At 37.9% G+C, this 18,739-nt stretch overlaps 1 protein-coding gene across 2 annotated transcripts in view; it reads right to left on the bottom strand.

Moving 5' to 3' along the window:
- The window catches only part of ROBO2 (roundabout guidance receptor 2), a 349,600-nt gene that overhangs the window by 289,080 nt on the left and 41,781 nt on the right, over nt 1-18,739 (bottom strand). The gene's annotated exons all lie outside the window — the stretch shown is intronic.

Here is an 18,739-nt window from a genome sequence, read left to right as displayed (position 1 = left end):
TTTCATTAAATGTGGAGTAGCTACTGCTTACATAAAGAATGCAGAGGATCAGGATTCTATTCTAGTCCCAATTCTTTCTTGAGTTTGTTTTTTTTTTTGTTGTTGTTCCTGAAAGAACAGGCAGGTGAATTTCTTTGTGCCTCAGTTTACCCATTTGTAAAAAGGGAACTTGTAACAAATCTGAAGACCCTCTTCTTTGTTCATTTCCAGAGTAAGAATATACACAAACTCAACATCGTTTTGGAAACGTAAAGCATAACTTTCATAGCTCCCTCACAATTGCAACATATGATGTCCAGAACATCCCAATCTTCTATCAGCCAAGCCACCAGGAAAACAACAACACTGGCAAGGGAGCGTTCTGTTTCATTTTATTGCGAGGTTGTATGTTGCCTCTAGCTATGACTTTCAAATGGTTTTACAGGTCACTCTTCTAAAGTCTTGAAAACACAGCAAACCAAAAATAATCGCAGTATCACACCTGAAACCTTCATATCTTTTCCTAAAGTACAGGTCACATGAATACAAACCTAAAAGAAACATTAAATGTGTCCTGTTCTTCGTTATCATAATACTCTGTTCAACTGAAGGAAAATTGTTAATGTTCTGGTAGGGGAAATAATATCTTATATCAACAGGCATTCTCCTCACCCCCAGCTTATAAGCTATTTAAAAGTATTTAGTTGATAGCTTAAATTGATAATATAAAACAGTTTGCAGAAATGGAACACTTTAACTCAAGTAAAATTACAGTCACCTACTACTTCTCCAATATTGGTGCTATTACTAACCAAATAAATGCTTAAGACTAAATGCCCCCTTAAGCTGTCTACAGGAAAATGTATTATTTCACTAAATGAAGAAGGAAAAAAAAATTAAAACCAGAACTACAGGCAGAAAGGTCATAGAAAATAATACTGCTGCATTGCATGACATTACCTAATAAAGGCATTCAGAAGGAAAAAAAGGTGCCTCAAAACCTGCATGGAAGATTGAATGAATATATTTATTCTATGAAGAAACAATGAGACATTGTATTGGGAATGTAATGGGGAAAACAACATTTTTGCTATGACATTATCCTACATTCCTGAGCTTCCACTGCATGATATAGAAAGCAGCCATATCCATGAAACAGCTTTTGACATACAGATAATGAATTCTCTACTCTGCCTTCCTATTTCGTTGGTTTCCACTATTTATTAAAGTCATCAGCTTTTCACAGGAACATTAAAATCAGACCAACACAAAAAATAGGAAAATAACGGGAGGATTTCTGTGGCAAACAAACTGTCTAAGAATAGCACATCAAGCAGTGATTTAATCATACGGTGTACCTTTGTTTGCTTTACACAACTCTGCTGTTCCCTTAATTCTTCAACTGCTTCTTATAAATACTCTTCTGGGTAATGCCTGACATGTTAATTTCTATCTAGGGATAACACTCTATTTTGCAACTGGCACACAAATAAATACACAAAGGACCTTTCTTACATATTTCACCCAAGAAAAATATACAGGGGTCTGACTTAATCGTGAAGGAAAAGGGATTTCTTCTTTTTTATACTGTGGCAAGCATCATAGTATTGATGAGGATAGCAGTAGGAATTGTATGTGCTTTCAGTATTTTAACCAAAAGGTAACTGCAGTGCACATCAAAATATATGCAGCGCCAAGTAGCAACTTTGCAGAACCTGTTCAGTCCCCCTGAGCTTCCCTTGTTCCACTGAGATTGCTCTGCAGTTTTATTTACAACAGACTCAAATCTCTGAGCTCAACAGCAAACAGAGAACTCTGGAAATGATGTGTCTCAGCCACACTCCTCTTGAAATATAAGGCAAGAAGGACAAGGCTCTGCGTATGAATTAATATAAAGCCCATACACAAAAGGATTATCAAGAAAACAAACAAACAAAACCACCACCACCAACAACAAAAAACTACCATAGTTAATGCCCTAGCAGTGGTCATATTAGTTCTTCCTGACATCCACCCCATTAAGCACACTTAATAGCACATGAGTCAGCAAATACAAAACACAGGTGCTGGCACTGGTAATTTGTCTAAATATGTGAAGATGTCTCTTTCAGAAAGGCATCATGTGGTATCATTAGCTGAGTTGAAACAACCCCAAACCATCCTTATCACTTCTTCAGTAAATGAGGTAAATACTTGGTATTCTTTACTTTCATTAGCAACCAAAAAGTCTTATTTTCATTAGGTGTATCTCAAGTGCACCAAATCATGTGCCTAAAATTTCATGTAGGGAGAGAAGATACAATACAATAAAGTGCTTCAGGCTATAATGGTAAAAGACACTGATTTATTTGATATTACTTAACTATTCTGCCTATATCATAAACAAAGATTATGGTATAATAAATTAATCTTGAAAGAAGGAGCTAAAATTTACTATTTGTGTCTTTAGCTCCTTTGGTCACAATGAAAATGCAACTGAAATATACAGACACATAAGCTGTCCTTTTTATTATTTATGTGTGTCAACTTTCTCTTCAACACCAATTCAATTACTGTTTCTACAGGATAAAAGCTTGCTATGAATAAACTATAATGGGAGATGAAGAAGAACGAAAATAAATCAGTTTTGTAATACTGAGATATTTCTGTTATTCTTGTGTACCTCCTGTACTAAAAAACATTTTCATATATAAAAAAAAGTTTCTACTTTAAATGAAAAAGACCTTTATTCAAATAAAAGGGCCTGGTGAAGCCCTTGATTTTTATCATATTTTCTGCAGCTCTAAAATCCATTCAGAAGGTCTCCTTCCCTTAAAAATCATATGATTTGATGAAAGCAACATCAGGTTTTAGACAGCTCGATTCCAATGGCATCAATGAACATTATTCTATATCTAAAATGGCAGAACTGACAATTCTCTTATTTTCTTGGAGGATTTTTTTTTCAGCTGACCCAATTATAAAAGTGGTTCAAGCTGCAGGACAGAACCATTTGACCTATTCTCTTTGCACCTTTTCCAAAGGCGAAAACCAAAAAACCACAATATTTTTAAATGAAACTTTGTTCTGCCAGCTAACAACAAAGACTTGCTTATATCAGATTTACATTTCAAGATATTGCTAGCAATAAGCTTATTTTTTATACCTACACTTTATTATTCTGGAATTATATAGGGATTTTTTGTTAGCTTATACATCTGCTTAGGAGATGGGAGGCAGGTAATAGACTTCAATGAAATAAAAGTGTCAAACTATTTCAGGTGAAAAATTCAGGCATGCCCAGGAGCAGCAAATTGCTTAGGATTATACACCATACTGGGGCACACGAAGGAGAATTTGGAATTTCTGGTGCTCGCTTTGATGTAAACTTCAAATCTTTTTAAGATTTTGGACTGTTGTCCAAGCATTTAGTTTGTATCGATTCCCATGCTGCATGCAAAATCTAAATTGGAAAAGCTGTGTATTAGCTATTGAAAATTGCCCTGCTTCAAACTGGAATTAATCTTTTTTGTTCTCTCAATTTCCTTTCAGCTGAGAAGAGCATTCAATAAGGATGCCTATTCTAAAAATGAGTGAAAGTACACTAACTTTCAACTGGTATTTCCTTGCCCCTACCTGAGAATCAGAAAAACAAACAGCAGTGGATAGAAATGTGGTTGACAGAAGAGATAATCCGTTACTGCCTCTCAAAAAAACCAAACTCATTAAGGACAGTGCATTTCACTACAGGTAGTATGACAGTAATAACCCACAGTCTGACAACTGGAACTCAAGAGGATAATGGCTTTCACTGGTGTGCATGCTCACTAACACCATTCCTTGCAGGTCGCTCTCTACAACTTCTTTTACAAGCAGTGGGAACAAATAGAATCACAGAATCATAGAATATCCCAAGTTGGAAGGGACCCATAAGGTTCATCGAGTCCAAATCCTGGCTCCACACAGGTCTACCCAAAAATTCAGACCATATGACTTAAGTGCACAGTCCAAATGCTTCTTAAACTCCGACAGGCTTGGTGCCGTGACTACATCCCTGGGGAGCCTGCTCATGTGCGACAACCCTCTCAGTGAAGAACCTCTTCCTGATGTCTAGCCTGAACCTCCCCTGTCACAGCTTGACACCTGACTAAAGAGAATAGATCAGCGCCTGCCCCTCCACTCCCCCTTGTGAGGAAGCTGTAGACTGTGATGAGGTCTCCCCTCAGCCTCCTCTTCTCCAGGCTGAACAGGCCCAGTGACCTCAGCTGCTCCTTGTATGTCTTCCCCTCTAGTCCCTTCACCATCTTCGTAGCCCTCCTCTGGACACTCTTCAACAGTTTTACGTCCTTTTTGTACTGTGGTGCCCAGAACTGCACACAATACTTGAGGTGAGGCCGCACCAGCGCAGAGTAGAGCGGGACAATCACTTCCCTCGACTGACTAGCAATGCCATGCTTGATGCACCCCAGGATGCGGTTGGCTTTTAATAACTTTTCCTGCAATGAAGTATTTCATGTTGGTCAGCTCTAGACATTTTGTTGACACTGAGGTTTTTCAGAAATGCTACTGTAAAGTGATTGATGATTGATCTGCATAAGTCCCTAACACTTTCCTACAGTTCTGTCCTGTTTGTTTTAGCTAGAAGCCACTCAAATAAGTTCCTTATATTGCTCTCCTAATTAAGAGGGATCCTAACACAGTTGTTTATTTTGAATAGGACTGACTAGTCTGAATGAGTTGAATGGCTATGTGAGGGGTATAAAGACTACTCAGTTTGAACCAAGGTGGTCACTACAGAAATTAGGTGAGGTATACAATCACGCCTGGGATACTTGAGTTGAAATGCAGAACAAATTTTGGATGAAGCTATACAAAATGCACATTAAATTATATCCTAGCCCAATTCATTCAGAACACGCACCAAAGCCCATAAAAGTACATTTTCCGTGGGGACTAATGCATGTAGGAAATTTGAAAACTGATGTTTTCAACTGCTTCTGGTATTCTAAGCAATGGCAAAGACCTTTGCCCTTGCAAATCCCCCTGCCATCGATGTTTTCAATATCATCACTTTAATTGTGAAATAATAACCTCAGGAGGGAATGCTTATCAGTGGCTTCTGGTTACATGGAATACTTCAAGCCTGAAGACTAGTAATACTGTAATGGTACAAAGCCTACAATCCAGAAAAAGAATCCATGTGAAAACTCCCTAAAACTACAGGTCTTAATACAAATAACTGGAAACAAATACATGCATGATTAATGCGTGTGGTTTGTGCTGAAACAATCTCACTTCCTAACTCCATCACAAACTGCTAAGGAAGCAGTTTTAAGAAAGGAAGCAATGAATTTATTCATTTACATGCATTGACTTTCTTCATACCATAGCAACGAGTTCGGATTGACTACACAAGAACTCAAAATCGCTCTGATTTTTTTTCTATTTTCTACCTCAAAAAAGCAATGTACAAAACAAAGAAAAATATCACCCATACACATACGTTAAGCTATGGAACAGCAACTGCCTAAATTAAAGTTTTCATAGCTTTTTTAAGCACAGAAGTATATAAAAATGTAACCAAGTGCTTGCTGTTTAAGCATTGTCACAGGGCTTATTCACACAAAACCCCGCTATTGGTGGGAATTTTGCCAGAACAAGCTTGGGAGAGTTAAAAAAAAAAAAGCTTGCCATGTGAAATTACCACACAAGACTTTACAGGTGTGAAAAAAATAAAAATAAATGTCCCTTCACCTACACGTGCCTCAGCTCTTTCTAGGTAAAATGACGACCTTGCAGGCAACTCTAAAGCTCCCACTGACCTCCACTGAGCAGAATTCTCACTCTGCACCACTTGGCAGAGAAAGAATAGCTGTTATCCACCTGGCAGCATTTTGTTCCTGGATTATTTGAATTTACCAAAAATTTTCAGCCTAATTTCAAGTCTTCATTTTAAGGTTGAAACCCTGTAATTACATTGGGGTCACTGCTTAATATTTAAAAAAGCTACATCAGTACTAATCTTCCACAGACTTAACCACCAGGTCTTGCTTTGTATAGCTTATTTTGCTTCTTATATAAAAATAGCTTAATGGCAAAAAGCAACTTCCTAACAGGGCTGCTTTGTTTAATAGCAGCCTACAGCTCCCTACAGAACACAACAATTTTGGCCCCCACCTGTCAAGTCTAGCTTGGGAGCGACTTACAGCATCTTACAGTCTAAGGAATAAAGGATAGTATATGAAATAAATTGCAGCTGTAATTATACTGCACATGAATACATTAACCATTCTTAAGAAAGGATTTTGCATGAGAGAAGAACGCGGATACATTTTAAGATTATGGAAAGACCGTCCACTGGGATAAAGGTGTCTGTCAAATCTCTCCAAGCAGTTGAAGACGTGCCCAGGTCATGAAGAACTTACTATTAACTCTATTAGAAGAGTAGCAACCAAGATAAGGCAGTTAATTAGAAACATTCAATACTCCGCTGTGTTTCAGCGGTGGTATTTTAGAAATGCAGCTCCACAGTAACGTCCAACTGAATGTACAACACAGCTCCCAACGATAACTCTGACACATCGCTAAGGTTTGAGACTGCTCACAGTGAACCTGGTTTATCCAGACAGTGACAAGCCTGCAGGTGGTCGTATTTTATGATATCTTGGTCCCTGATAACTAGCTAGGTCATGTAATATTTATTTCAACTAGTGTGAACAATTCAAAGCAAAATTATGTGCTCTTTTGTATGTAAAGGGTTAAGTTATAGCCTTTGTGAGCCATTAGTCGGAGATTTATTGGGGGAGTTAGTAAGTCTATAGTTCAATATGCGGTGATTGAACAACGACCATAGGTGCAGAGACAGAGAGAGGAAGAGAACTCAGTCAAATGATGCCTCTGGGGCTTTGCAACATATGGCCCATCAGTCAAGGGTCAAGACCCCTCACAAATTGCGTGCACTTTACATAGCCATCTGCATCAATAAATTACTAGTCTTCTGTAGTGCAACCACTAATGCATGAGCTAAAGGGACCACCCCACTTACAAAGAAACTGCTTTTTTTATTATTATTGTTATTGCTCACTCCTTACATGCACACTGACCCAGTCCTTTCCACAATCGGATTTTGTTGCAGACAGATGCACTAACACACCCCAGCTTTTTCCATCTGCCTTATTTCCTTCTTATGCAAGTACAACCTGATCCATCTGATCCATAGCACCTGGGCTCTGAGACAAAAATTAGAAATACATGAATTTCAAAAGTAGGATTTTATAGTCTTCATCTTCACCTGTGCATTTTCTGCATGTTTACAGGTGCCCAGGCCCCAGCCCTATATCCTCGGCTGACAACTGTGCAACTGCTGCCCGTTGAAGGTGTGTTGTACTAAAGAGCAGACCCAGTCCCATCCTAACTTTCACACTACCACTTATATCACAGCCCAACTTTTTACATGTCAGATAAAAACACCTGCATCAGTAGGCTTTTGAGTGCAGTCAGCTTTACAGAAGACCTTACTTCAAATCATCACAATTATCCCTTTGCTGCTGTTATACCACTTTCTAAAACTACCTATGGGCCTAAGATAATCAAAAGCACCAATCTAAGGGCATAGTGTACCTGTTACTCTAAAGCCAGACTATGGATAACAAAATAAAACTGTGTGTCTGTTCAGATTTACTTTTTTATTCAGGTTTATGAATCATAGCAGATCAAAATGTAGGGTGCATTTACATTTTTATAATTTCAGATGATTTAATTTCATACTAGTACAAAAAGAGATGGATTACAGCACTTAACACAGAGGTATTAACATTTACAACTTTTTATCTAATCACATTACATAATTGAAGTTTTCAGTAACTCCTCTTTGGTTGACCATATGAAAGAAGTTGCTGTTTTCAGTCAGATTCTCAGTAAACAGTTTTCTACACACAAGACACTCACCATGATAACCCAGTATTAATTGCCACACTGTACCAAGAAGAGTGCTAAAAACTGAATGAACCCAGAAAATAACCTCTGTGAGCAGTCTGAGACTATACTAAACCAACATTAAGAACAGACAAAAAAAAACTTTAACTCTCCTAAAGTAAATCCGTAATCAAAAAAGAAAATTAAATTACTTCAAACATTAACCAAATAAAGTAGGAAATCAAATACTCTACATATGCCTTCTTAGAGGCTACACTTTCAAAACTCTTCTTGCTTATGTCTTTCATTTGCTCTAGTTCCTGTCCCAAATGCAGAAAACATGGAGAAATTGGTGTACTATCCTTACATACTGGTTTTCAATGTTCCTTGATGTTTAATTTTTCCCTCTGAAATGACTCTGAAGACCTCTTCTTAGCAATTTTACAAGTATTCACAACAGATTTAACTTCCTTGGTTTCCCTGAAACATTTATGTGATCACTGTTGCTATGCTACATATAGTCTTCACAGAACAAGCAATATAATTTGGATGTTAATTTTAACTACAGAAGTATGAGTGTCCCATAAAATAAAAAAATCATTAAGTGTTACTTAACAAGGCATTTATTTAACCCTTCCCTACTTAAAACTGACAATATGCCAATTGACGGATGTTCAGATATGAACAAAAGATGATCAAGTGCTATCATCATTTGATATATAGCTTTTCTCCTGCAAAATATTTAAGGTTTCTGGGGCAGGCAGCATTTCTGAAAGAGAGATGATGTTTAGCTGCACCAGTGAGGTGATGATGAAGAGCCAGGAAGTAGACCTTTGAGCTAGCATTGCCTCCAAATCCCCAGATGACAGGCTCATTAATCTTAGTGGGAGTCTCACCATGTGAAAAAAGTAGCTAACACCTTGCTGGGTCCAATCATAAACCTATAAAGAGCTTAGCCCAATGATTTCAAATTACCACCATTATTGAGAAGATAAAAAAGCACTGTAAGACCATATAAAAGAGGAGCGAGGTGATGATAGAGAAGCACGGTACTATATGGTATAGGTCTGAATATGAGGTACCATATTTTGTTGAAGAACACCACACAGCACCATTGTGCATCCCATTGAGTACAACAGGCAAGCAAATTATGTGGCATCCAACCACACTTTGACCAGCTGGAGCACCCAGGTTTGGCACTCCCTTTTTCTTAGGATTATGGATATAAATTTTAATTTCTTAATGAACCCTATCTACATATGGACACATATATATCTGCATACGCATGTAGAGAGAATGCTTTCTGAATGATATTCCATCCTACACAGGATTTCCCTCTGAATTCTGAACACAGGTACTATGGAAGACTGAGGCAATCATGAAAAGGTCATCTGCCTGCTGTCACTCTTGCTTATGTGAGATTTTTTTCCAACACAAAGCTGCTGCATGCATTACAAACGTTAGTGAAAAAAGCATAACAGTTTTTCAAGATATATATTTTTCCAGCTAAAGACAGACTGTACAAAATGGAAGCAGTGCAAATTACTGCATAGGCAGCCTCCAGGCATTATGTTTCAGTAGGGCTGAGATGAAGCCAGTCAAAGAAATGGTATTTTACTGAATAAATGTAAAGTCTTTGCAAATCCTACTCATATAAAAGATGAAGTCTGAAATGTGTTCTTTGGCAACAGAACAACCTAAAAAAGCTGCTACAGTTTATAGGGTTTCCTATAGATGAGGTCATATGTACTTTGGTTATTTATTACTTCTTACTGTGTGGTTGCCAAGTTCCAAAAAGAACTATTTTCATGGTTTCTACTTAAGCTATGTTGCTGTAGAAGCTAAAGCAGGTCTGATGATCCAGTTCCCCTCTACCTACTATTTAAGAAAACAGACAGCTTTGTGATGGTGTACTCCTTTGGTCTGCCAAGGATGCTTTTCAAAAAAGAACATGTTAAGAGTGTTTCAAAGGTTTAAAAAAAATCTTTTGAAATCTGAAATGCAAAGATTTCAGGAAAAATCTGTCTCATTACTACTCAGGCAACTTTTGCACATCAGACTTTCCATTTCTTTGCACAGGAAATGATAAAGTACTTCTAACTTTGAGAAGAGAGACAGTAAAAGAAAGTTCACCACAGTAGCCACCTGAACATGATCCAGACAGACTATCTAAGGACAGAAGGGTAGTTCACCTTACAGCCTTTGCCCTCTCTTCTGAGCCTGAAGATAGTGTCAGATAATGTAATTGTTCTTTTGGGCTGTCAGTAGCATCTGAACTGAAGTACTGGCTTAGCTCACATTAAAAAAAAAAAAAAAAAAGCTTCAAAATATTTCAACTGAAATTTTTCCTCATGGTTTACTGGAACTCCTACAGCATTCCCAGGTCCTTCCTTGACCTAGTCCACTTTCACATCACCTTAGACAATGAGGATGCCCTGGCTAGGCAAGATGATCTTGAATATTACACTGAAGTACATATCACAACCAGCACTGCTCCATTGGAAGGAATATCATATTGATATAATGCCAATAAGCTGGAGGGGAAAAAAAAAAAAGGAAAAGGTGACAAATAAAATTAGAATAAATAAAATTGATCATCCAGAAAAAAAAAAGTATTACTGTCTTCCTTTATAATTTCTTGCGTCCATGTGGAAGGAGAGGATTGTCTCGGATCAGCTCCTAGCAGCCAGCTGTCCACAACAAACGGCACCAATACAGCTGCCGCTAATTGGCACCCTTGGCAGTCACAGCAAACAAGTTGAGGATTGAATGGCTTGTTCAGTTTGCAAAATGAACTGACCTCTCTCTCACCCCAAGAAGTGTCCTGCAGGTCAGGGTGGCAGCGTAGGGTAGAGAGGCTTGCTCAGCTGTTCCCTTCATCCTGCACATTAGCAGGACTTCATTACCAGGCACGGTTGCCTTCAGCCCCTTCTCCCTTCCTCTCATAGGGACACAGAGCAGGGTTCAAGCTTGATCCATGCTGCTACCCAATGGCAGCTTTGGTATTTTTTTGTAAAGCAGTGTAAAATTTACAAGAAGGCCTTGATCTTAACTCTTCACTGATATGCGACTTTATATTACCTTGTACCATGCAGGCAGTTTTCCACTGCTTTACATGAGAACTCTTCTCCAAGAAATACTCTCTATCACTTTTAATAATTAAAAATTAAAATTTAATTTAAAATTAATGTAATTAAATTAATTTAATTAAAATGTAATTTAATTAATGTAATTAAAAATTAAAAATTTGTCTAACTCTCCCATTTACGTACTTTCTTGACAGAGAACATTTGCACAGTCAACGTAACATGCAATTTTTGGACATTTTACAATTCCATTTTATAGAAGCCCATTGAATTTTGAAGCAATGTATTTACAGTAGAACTAGACTACCCAGCACAGCTGAAGAAAACAGAAAACAACTAACTAAAATCACAGAAAATCCTGATTTTGTTTATTTATTATTTTTTTTTTTAGGTAGAACCTTATCTATGAACAAACTAATTATTATTTCTTTTTATTATATTAGAATAATATTTTTAAATGTTATCTTCCCTTTCATTAAAAAGCCAGTATACTTCTATTCTTTTAATCAAACACTTGGTGCTAAGGAAACACTGCCACCAGCTCTGGTGGTAGAAAAGGTACAGAGATAGCATCAAATCTAAGCAAGTGATAAAATAAAACAATTACGTGATGTGCTTTGAGACGAGAGGGTAGTGGTTTTATTTCTGACCTATCAATGATTTGCAGAGCATAGAATCTACAGCACATTGTGTTTATGTAATATTAAACACATCCGGTAACCTTCCTGATGTCAAGACCAACTGTTCTGCTTCTTTCAAATGATGCTATCGATGCATCAACAGAGGTGAATCACTCTCACTTCAGAATGGTTCAAATGGCACCAAGGATAAGGGACTAACACCAGTAGTTTGACCCATCCCAAAGGAAGTTCCACTGTCCAGCAGAGCCAGAAGTGAAGACAGACTAAGACACGATAAAAGAAAATGTCCAAAGACCCAGATGGCACAGCTGTAAAAATACATTCCAGACACCAGCACCTGGATTTTGCAGCCACCAGCTGCCACTTCACGTGTGGCCCTCAGTGCTGGCCCTGGAACAGTCAGAGACAGAGGTCAAACAGCAGCACCTCCGCCACTCAACACAGAGATGCCAGGTTAAGCACACAGTGACTGATTTCCATGCAGAGAACGCTGCCTGGTTTCTTAAACACTGGATATATGAATTCACCTGCTCATCACCTCCAGTTTTCCCCTCAGTCATATTCCAAATCTTACTGGCAATCTTTCCTTAAGTACAAAAAATAGATCAAATGAGATAACAGCGATCAGAAGGAAAACACACAGGAGTTGCTCAGAATCTGACATTTCAAACAAATATTGAAAATTCTTAATAGATAAATAGAAAAATACTGATTCAACCACAAGATCATGTTCCATGTTCAAAATTATACCAGCACTGAGAGTGTAAATTATCCTAAATTGAATTCAACTTCAGTTTGACATTTTGAATTATTATGTTGGTCCATGGGAATTTTGCCTCAAGAAACAAACAAACAACAACAAAAAAAATGCACCATATAAATTTAAAATTCACACTCCTCAGAGATCTCAGTCTACTCTTACTACAATATTATTATTATTTTTTTTTTTAGATTTGAATTATGTCCACTGAAAGTACATGCAATTTAAAAACCAAACTGAAAAAGAAATTCGAAGACCATGGCAACTGGAGTCAGCTGATATACTTCAAAGGGTTTGTGTCCTGTGGTGCAGACTAGAATATCTGCCGTTTCCAGCAGATCTTCTGACTCCACTACAGACACTTATACAATGTTCAAGAAATTGGATGAATACTTCAGTGGATCCTATCTTTTCAGTTGACTACATGTATTCCTTTTTGCAATATAGGCAGTATTAGTCTCAAGTTCTGGACAATTAAGGGAGAAATTTAGTCTGTTAAAAATCCACCATAAACTTTAAGGAGGAGAGGAATAAAAAGATCAAAGCAGGTTTGGTTTCTGAAACTGGGCAAATTAGGCAAGCTAGCCTAATTCCCTAATTCTTCTACTGAAGAAGAGAATACCTCTTATTTTTTATTTCAGGAAATGTGTTACCCCTTCCTTTTATTCTGTGAAATTCACAGTTTGATTAAAAAAAAAAAACAAACAAAAACTCAATAATGCTTATTTGCTATGAAAGTCAAGAATCCATAGTTGTTTGGTATATTTTATTAGATGCTTAAGAATATTAGCAACATCAGGATACTCTTACATAAGTACCCACACATTAAATATATAAAGCATTTTATTGACATATGTAAATCACTGCCAAGCCAGAAGAAAAGTTAAGAATTGGCTTAAACTAGAAACAGTTCATCACCAGGACTTGCAGAAAAACTCACTATAAAAAGGACAGAATACTGATTTAATTCTACTCAGAAACATAAAAATCGATGGTCATGTGGCTGAATTCCATTGTAGGACAGTTATTTCATATGGTGATTATAGCAAAAAGGAGACAAGGCTTGTACTAGATCGTACACATATGTCCCGTATCTTTGAGTTGTTTGTTCTGATGCTTTTATACGTGTATAATGACAAACTTATAACTACGATCCTGGCACTGTTCTTCTTTCTGACAGAATTAGGAGTTTAATGGAAAAAGCAACAAAAGACATTAAAGTTTAAGATATTATGAAAACCCCTCTGAGATTTTGTCCGGTAACTTTCATTACAAGGTAGAAAAGGACTGTAACACTTAAAAACATTGTTAGATTGACAGTCATAGAGACCAGAGCCTCAAAACAGGCAGACATAGCAGTGGAGGAAACAGATGCCTCTGAGCATGGTATGCTAAGCGACAGAATGTTAATGACTCATAAGTACAAACAAGTTATACTGGGCCTATAGATCTCAAGAACAGCAACATATATTCTTGGTTTCTGCTTGTTAAACTTGAGAAATTAATGACCTGCTTTCATGGAGATGACAAAAAAGGCCATGATCACACTGCAAGTGCCCACCCTTAAATTAGCAGATCTCCCTGTCCATAGTGTCTAGCGTTCCTGCGTAGAGAGGTTAATGTTCAGGCAGCGGTATAACTTCAGCTTCTCTGCTGCAAATGACAAGAAGATGCTACTTTATGTAAAAAGGTTTTGTGTTCATGCTGTTAGGAGAGGGATGTAACCTAATAACTTCTTTCATGCTAAACACCAATCAAATATTTACCTGTTGAGACCCCATCCCTTTATCTCCTGTCCCTGTATTGAAAAAGAAATATTGTGGTTTGATTTAGAGATTAATAAACTTACACAATTGGAATTAAGAAACAACTGCAATAAATGGAGCTGTGGAAAAATAAATAAAAAGGAGACTAGGATATATGTCACTAGAACTATAATCCCTAAAGAATTAAGCCTTTCAGTGCTTGGAGAAGAGAAAACAAAGAACAAAAGCAAACTGTTGGGCAGTAGTGCCCAAATAAATGCACCTGGCTAGTCTTCTTGCTTCACCTAGAAAGAAATCTCCTTTCTATGAGAATGTTACTTTTTTTTTTTTTTCCACAGCTTTCCTAATATCCGAACCAGTCTTTATGTGCTCACTGCTCTCTTCCCCATACTACTGAAGATTCACTATGGTGTTTAGTAATCTCTAGTAATAAACATCTCTCCTCTTGCATCCTATGGGGAAAAAGGAGGGAATCACAGCACTTACTCACTGAAGGCAAACACTGCTGCTTTTTGAGTAACTCTATATACAAAGAAGACAGTTCTTATGAACTGTTAGGAACTGACATTCATCTAGATGATTCCGACTCCAAATGCTCTATATGCTTCATCCTAGGAGCAGCTATGCCTATGTCATTTCTTCACCATGGTAATAAAATCTTTCTCCTTCTACAATTCCTGTACTTCATGCCAGTTGTTTCCACTATGAATCAGGCAGCTGCACAGGAAATTCTTCTGAAACCTGCTGCTCCACAAGCAGTTAGAGGCACTCTTCCCCTTCTCCTGTAATCCCTTTTCTGTGGCATGCTTACTTTTGGAGTACTAAGCACCAGCAAGCCACTCAACAGGAATTTTTTCCACTTCTCTTCATATCTTTGAGGCTCTATGGCAATGGCTCTAACACCATTATAACAGCCTAGCAAGTAAGGGATACAAAACTTGAGCAGCAGAACTAATGATTTGTTGATTTTGTGCTAGACAAACATTAGGCTTTAAGCTTCTCACATGACTTCTTCAGAAGTTCAAGATCATAAGAGAAACATGGTTGGAAGGGGAAGGAAGCATACTTCATTTCAACAGCTGAAAACGCTGGAAAAATAGACACACAATCCACATATTCTCAACATGATGAAAATAATTTTGAAAATGTTTATTTTACATGCTTAGACTGTGACTGCAACACCTCTGCTGCAACAATTAATATTACCAAATCCTTAGTTCTGTCATTAAGTTGCTGATATCCATAGAAGCCTTTTTGTTAACTCATATCTGCTCTATTCTGATCAAAGGAAAATATATTTCCTTTCTCATTTCTCTTGCCCTTTCTTCTCCTCAGAGTCCCTGTTATTTTGAAGATCTGGCCTCAGCCAGCTGTTGGTACTGTACACCCTGAGAGAAAATAAGCAGTGAAAGGCAAAAAAGGGGAGCAGGAGAAGAGGAGACCCCTTTACACTTTTTCTCTCCAAGAAAGCAATTTTCCTCTTGCCCCTAATTCCAATTTCAGAACACTAGGGATGCACCTAATCTACCTTTCTAGTGCTAAAAGTATGAAAAGATTTCAGAAGTATGGCTGAAATGAACCGTGATGAATTACCATTTTGTCAAAAAGGCTTAGGATGTCCAGAACCAACTGCTTCTTTCACAAGGAAATAAAAAAGGACAGAAATCATTCCATCAGCATTTTTTTTCTTCAATTTAAATGAAAGACCCAGGCAAAAAAGACATATTCTGTGTCATGGTTTGTCACTCATGACCAGCAGCTGGTGATTAAAAAACCTTATGGTTTTAAACCTGCTTCCCTGTAAAGGGGAATGACAGCATCCGTCTGAAGTGCTGCAAACCTGAAATAATCAGGCAGAGCCTTGAGAGGTGGGCAAGTAAATGAACAAGCTATAGCTGCAAATGAACATTTAGGCACACAAAAATAAAAATCAGGTTTGTTTAAGGTTTAAACTAACATTTAAATAAAGGTTCCTGTTGTGACAATCATCTATTATTTGGCTGGTTTTCATGCTACTTCTGACTGACTCATGTTTAAGCCCCACAGATATTTCCTGATGTGGGAAAACAAGCAAGAAACAAAGCAAGCTCTCCATGAGTCTCCAGCCATAGGCTAATTTGCTCTTTGAAGAGAAAGGGCCTGTCTCTCAAGGCTGAGAAGCACAACCATCTGCTCAGGTTGTGAGTGAGGAGCTAAGGGAGCCCGGCAGCAGGCAGCCATACGGTTATTTAACTCTGCCTTGACCAGCAGTAGGAGGTCCAGCACACTACAAAGGTTCAAAGGTAACAGGAGGACTAATACCTGGACAAGGCAGTCAGCTGGAAACATTTCTACTTGAGAAGAGCAGAAAATGGAGGGTTTAGAAACTGGATAGCTCAGAAGGAGGAAACTGCATTCGAGCAAGCCCCTTCTGCCTTACCCCATCTCCCTTTTTCCGTTGGCTGGCGTTCACTTCAGAGAGCGATGGAGGCATGAGGAACACATCAACGGGAAAAGGGAGATCATATAGCAGCCAGGGCTGATCGAGTGAGCACTTACTGGGGGTCCCTGATTAGAAAAGCTGCCTGAAGACCTGACCCAGGTGACCTCTGCAGGTACACATTAAGGTGATGAACACATATGGTACTTGCCTGCCACCAAAACTCTTCCAAAACAGACCTCTTTCTCAGAGGATCACAAAGTTGACTCTTCCACAGCTCCCATTAAGTGAATATTATTTTTTCCATCTCTTACTAGTATACACCTCCCAAGCCAGGTGTAGGCTATTGTCAATTCTACAGCAAATGATTTGCAGAACCAAATACACATGTAAATATTAATGTTAATAAACCAGGCAATGAAGAAGTATCCCCATCTCACAGAGGGAAAGAGAAACACATTAGAGAATGTCAGAGAAAGAATCCTCTTCCCCCACCAGGCCAACAAAGCAGTCTGAAAACTACTTTTTAATTTTCTATAAAAATGGTGTTAGAATATTTAGTTTAGTTTAAACTTTAATCATGTGACCAGAAAAAAAACAAGTGATGAGTTAAAAAAAATCATAATACTTTAAACAGAATGTTTATCATCCGAAATTATCTGACTAGATTAAATGGCCAATCAAATCAACTCCACAGACTTTAATGAAGATCTTACCTGGTTCACATTAAGCTGCTTTTTAAAGTATTTTGATGATCAGCTGCAGGATGCTATGCAATCTGCCTGATGTATTTCTCAATCCACAAAAAAAGTAGTTGTACCTTCTGCTGCTCTATTTAGACATCATATCCCCAGCCATTAGATGGTATTATATGGTCATAATTCCATAATATATTAAATCTGGCCTCAGTAGACTTCATGCTGTACCTGAAATGCTCTGCATATATCTCTAACTATATGTTGGAAGAAGCACCATCCCTTGTATTTAGCTGCATAAACTTGGCACAAATACCTTATCACGTGCTATAATTAATTCAGCATAATTTGTGCTTAGCCTTGATTCAAATCAAATCAGTACTGCAAAATAATCTAGCTTAACAGAGAGGAGTATTAATGAACACTGAACCATAACCCCACTCACTATGTTTTATTAAGCCTTTACTCTTTCTACCAGTGCTGTCAGTGAAAGTGCTGCCACCCACCAGCTGTACTTAAAGGGTCTTGAAAAGCTCTGCTAAGAGTACTTGTTCTGTTCAGGTCACCTGAAAGTCATTCTGTGCTGGGGAAGGAATACATGCAGATCTGGCACGTCTAAGAACAGGGAAAGATGCTGCACTAGGTGCCCAACTTAATTAAGCGATTCTGCCTCTTAAAGAATCAGTGTTAATTTCTCAGACAAGATCTTGGTGTATTTTTTTTTTTCTTTTTCCTAGTGGAAAGCTAATGAGAAATAATGTTAACAACCTGAATGAATATTATAACAAATATTGAAACAGAAGACACCTAATTTATGTCAGTAGCAAGCATCCTCAGAGCCTGCAGTTCTCCAATTAAGGCAACGTCCAGGCCTCTATATTCTGATTTGGTGGTGAACAGAAACTTTGAGGTTTTCCCCCCTTTGGACTGAAGTGGTTGATGGAATATTTAATTAGATATCCCCCCCCCCCTCTTTTTTTTAAATGCTCACCCAAGTTGTATCATTTTCCCCCATTATTTTATCTTACTCACTTTTCTAATGCACATTTACAGAACACCACCACCAGCCCGTACCTCACGAAGGCTGCTGATCCCACTCTCATCTAACCACTGAGCCACTGAGTTGCATTTGCTTATTGCTTTGAAGAGCTAGTAATCATCACACAGACATAGATCTTTAGAGATTTAAGTTAAGTGAGTCAGTGTGTTAATTATATGCTAAGAAGTACACACAAGAAATGGAAAGTAGTAGTTTATTGCTTTCCCAAGTTTCTCAGGTAATTAGAACAGCTTCTGGAGATAGATGGCACTGTCCCAGAATCTATCATCACAATGGGCTTCACTGTAAAATGCACAGAATTAATTTTTTAATGAAAATCCTCTACTGAGTGTCAGAGCCAAATTCACCTGATAAATGTCACTGAGCAACGTCATTACTGGCTCATCAACACAGGGTGTTTAAAGCAGATGGTAGAGCAATGCATCTTCAGCACTACAGCC

The sequence above is a fragment of the Anser anser genome (genome assembly GCF_964211835.1).
Source record: "Anser anser genome assembly, chromosome: 1".
NCBI lineage: Eukaryota > Metazoa > Chordata > Aves > Anseriformes > Anatidae > Anser > Anser anser.
This window is presented reverse-complemented; position numbering and strand designations above follow the sequence as displayed.